Genomic DNA, 4,534 nt, shown 5'->3' with positions numbered 1-4,534 from the left:
AATATCCTTGTCCAGTGTCATCTAGGCTCTTTGTAACTATGTCCAGCAGAGCCAAGCAGTCTGTCTATCATTGGACAAGCTGCATTCCTGTCATAAGCCAAACCCTATAAAGTGTGACTCATTGCCCAAGTTCTGGCTTCAGTGCCCACACAGAGAAGGCTTTGCCCATTTCCAGAGGCAGCCCTTACCTGTGTAAGTCTCCATTGTGTCTCCTTTCCAAGTTGAACATCCTATCAGCTTCAGACTCTGGATGTGATGTGCTATTGAGCCTCTATTATGCTGCTTACTTCATCTGGAAATGAAGGAATCCTTGCTTTACATACTGTATTCATTTCCTACTTCTGTGTAACCAACCACCATGAATTTAGTGGTTTAAAACTAGACATATTTCATTATCTCATGGTTCTGGGGGTCTAACCTAAGGTGGTCATTAGGCTTGTTTGGTTTCCTTCTGGGCACATGGTAGGAGTACACGTCTCCTGCTCCCTCTAGAGTTAGGTATGATCATGTGATTTGCTCCACCAATGTAATGTTGTTGTTATGTGCCGTCGAGTCGGACCTGACTCATAGCGACCCCTCCTTGGGTTTCCTAGGCAGTATCACTACGGAAGTAGATTGCCCAGTCTTCCTTCCGAGGAGTGGCTGGTGGGTTTGAACCACCAGCCTTCTGATTAGCAGTCAAGTACCTTAGGCACTATGCTACCAGAGAGTTAAGTGTTATCTCAGATGGACACTTCAAGAGCTATTTGTCATGTCCATCTTCCCCTCTGTCACATGTTCCAGATGATGACTTCTCCATCAGCCTGGATCCCAGAGGAGCAAGGAAAATGTGAAGCAAAGCTCCAAATGCCCCACTGTAGAAGTATAAGATGATAAGAATCAAAACCTTCTGTTTAAATCACTGGAATTCTGGAGGTGGTTACTACAGCAGAACCTTCCGTATCCTGATAACAAACCCTTCCTATAGATGAATCAATTTTTCAAATATAAATGGAGAATTTCTCATTTATTCTTCTTAAATTTCATCTTTCCTATAATGACCAAGTCTTCAAGACTTTTGCAGTGTCTAGGAATCTGGATCTAATCATGCTACATTATGGAAATTTTATCACTTTTAAATTTGGTAAACATTTCTGCTACACTTTTATCCAAATTTAAAGTGTTTGAGTTCAAAGTCAAGCATATCATCTTATGACGTGCCACTTGAAAAGACTCCCCAGCTGAACATTTACATCAGGTAGTTACACTTCTTGGAGAGATCATGGAAGAACAGAAGGACACTGTTTGCACAAGGAGACAGCTCAGGAGGCAGTAGTGATGGGAGGGAGGGACACAGGAAAGAAGTAACTATGAAGAGGAAGTGGGAAGAGAGCTGTTCCATTGCGGGATATTGCAGTCAATGTCATAATACAAAATATGTATAAACTGCTATATGAAAAATAAATTTGCTCTGTGAACTTTCACCCAAATCACAAAAAAAAAAAAATTTTTAAAGAAAAGCAAACATTCCTCAGAATGACACTGATCTAACCATAAAACTATTGCAATACAATGATATTTTCCTTGTGCATGTGAAAACTGCACAATGAATAAGGAAAAAAGGAGAAGAACAGATGCATTTGAATTGTAGAGTAGGCGAAGAAAAGCAAACATTCTGTGGTCTTCCAGAAGAATGAACACACCTCTGTTGGAAGAAGTACAGTCAGGATGCTCCTTAGAAGTGAGGATGGTGAAACTTCATCTTAGGTACAAGGGACAGGAGAGACTGGTCCCTGGAGAAAGACATGCTTGGCAAAGTAGAGAGTCAACAAAAAAGAAGACTGTCAACAAGATGAACTGACACAGTGGCTGCAACAGAGGGCTCAAACAAAGCAACGGTTTTGAGGTTGGTGCAGGAGCAGGCAGTGTTGTGTCCTATTACACATTGGGATTCTGTGAGTCGGAACTGACTTGATGGCATCTAATAACAAGACAGTGCTTGCAGAAGCATTGCCATCTTAGCCATAAGCCACAGGATTTTCAAAGCACTTCGTCAAGCTTGGCAGAATATTTCCATTATCTTTCCAGTAGCCCTTTTGAAAAATAGCTTTGTATGGCAACTTTGCTCTTGGGGTATCAAGGCCAACTCACAGTGATCAATACATTCTTTCCTAAGTGCATTTGAATGGTCTGATTAAATAATGATTCTAAAATTGTACAGGGGTTAATGCAAAATATAACTAATTTGGATCTGCTGATATTACCTAAAACATCTGGGATTACTAGACCACTCCTTAAGACTTGAGACAGAAAAAGAAAATTATGTTTCATTCTAGTTATTTCCAGTGCTCTCCACTGGAGCACAAAATTCTTGAGCAGAAGCAACTGGCATTGGCCTTTTCATCCCTGATTCTACTTTGTTTGTTCTGCATTGCCTGTAGAAGGAGCCCTGGGGGTACAATGATCACTTGCTAAAGGTTGGCGACTCAAACCTACCCAGTGGTTCTATGGGAGAGAGATCTGGTGATCTGCGCCCGTAAAGATTACAGTCAAGGAAACCCTTTGGGACTGTTCTACTCCATCACATGGGGTCATTATGCATCTAAATTGATTTGACCACGCCTAGCTACAACAACTTATTGCCTGTCCAAATCCAAAGGTAACAAATACCCAAACGTACTTGTAAGGAGAGAAGGAGAGTCTGGCAGAAGCCTCTTTTCCCAATCTTATCCTCTCTATAGTAGCTAAGTAGATGGTGTCACTTTAATAGACTCCTTGGGAAAGCAAGTGTGATACCCATAGTTAACACACCTACAGTATGGCATAGTGGTTAACTTTAATAGGTTCTAGAGTCAAAGTTCTAGGGTTTGGATTCTGTCTTTCTCACAGGTTATGAGACTTTGTACAAATCACTCAACCTCGAATCCTTGTATCCCTTATCTGTAAAATGGGGTCATAAAAGGAGTCACCCCATAGTGTTGCTGGTAGGATTGAAAAAACCAAAAACCTATTGCCATTGAGTCCATTCTGACTTATAGTGACCCTGTAGGAGAAAGGAGAAGAACTGCCTTATAGAGTTCCCTAAGCTGTAATCTTAAAGCAGACCGCCCCGTCCTTCTCCCACAGAGCGGCTGGTGGGTTCAAATTGCCTTTCAGTTAGCAGTGGAGTGCTTAACCACTGCACCACCAGGGCTCCACTGGCCAGTTATACATCAAAAAGGAGCACTTACTTCTTGCCAATCTGCTATGCTGAGATGCCAGAAACTACCATTAGTTAAGGACAGTCCAGATGTTGCCCAACGCCTGGGGAATCTGGCTGCAAATCCCTCACCAATGTGCTGTTGCAGGCCTTTGCAATTCTTTGTCCTCTTTCTCCCAGACAAATGGTGTTGTCTCAACAGGGCCTAGGATGCACATACTGACACATTTGATGAGTTTCTTTAGTGTCACTTGGCTACCTTAATTGATAAGAGATAAAAACCAGCAGATCAATAGGGAGACCCAGGAAATTTCCCCATTTCTTTTTATCTTCTCTCTCTAGAAACACCAAGTTCTCTGTAGAAGGATCAATTCAGGACTTTAAAAGGAGGGGTGGGGGAGAACCACGCAGAACACTTCAAAGTCACTAGTCCAAGACATGTTGATGTTGTATTTAGAGTGCCTCAAATAAATAAATAAAATGCTTTTAAAATACACTGAAGGCTAGCATGACTGTTCTTTCTGATACTTGTAGGCGGACTTAAGTTTCCATAAAATATTGATGTTAAAAAATGTAAAAGGATCAGACATAATATAATTGAGTTTATTTTTATTTTATTGATCAGTTAATCAAAATAGAGAGTGACTGAAGTTTATACTGATGATTTGGATTGAAAATATAACTTTTTAATCTTTCCTATCAACCAGTCTCAAAGACATGGAGCTAATAATTATTACTGTTTTCATTTACAATTTCTTTGGGTGATATTTCATACTTACTGAAACAAGAAGCCCATCTGAATGGCCTTGCTCTATTTCTCAGGCAGGAGACTGCTGAGATAGTCTGTAATAAACACCTGAGTCCCTAGGCTCTTTCATCTTTGTACTTATTTCTGAAGCACATTCCTTCACAAATCCTGGTCAGCTCCACCATTCCTAAAATAACACCATGTGGCACTTCAAGAGCTATCGCATCCCTCCCCCACCACTGTAACTGCACATAAAACTACGATGTTGTGGTAGCTGAGCCGAGGGTTGTGTCCAGGCCAGCTACATAATTTACAAGGTCTGGTGCAAAATGAAGATGCAGGGTCTCTTGTTCAAAACACAGGGACAAGGTGTGATTAAAAGCACTAAAATAAAGCTTCTTCCTTTAGTCCATGCTCTTTCTCTTGACTTGACATGGTGTTTTTAAATTTGGTATTGAATGTCATTCTATGTTAAAAAATAATAATTTTTAAAATTATTAGCAGGAATTTTGCCATTCATCTTTACATTGTTGTGGTCATTAAGGTTGTATGTCAACTTGGCTGGGCCTGGTTGAGTGGCTGGGCAGCTGGATGTAGTTATTCCCCAT

This window comes from Orycteropus afer, unplaced genomic scaffold (assembly GCF_000298275.1).
Source record: "Orycteropus afer afer isolate SDZICR_OR568_19922 unplaced genomic scaffold, OryAfe1.0 scaffold00317, whole genome shotgun sequence".
NCBI classification, from domain to species: domain Eukaryota; kingdom Metazoa; phylum Chordata; class Mammalia; order Tubulidentata; family Orycteropodidae; genus Orycteropus; species Orycteropus afer.
The sequence above is the reverse complement of the archived record's forward strand: the minus strand, read 5'-3'. Positions refer to the sequence as shown.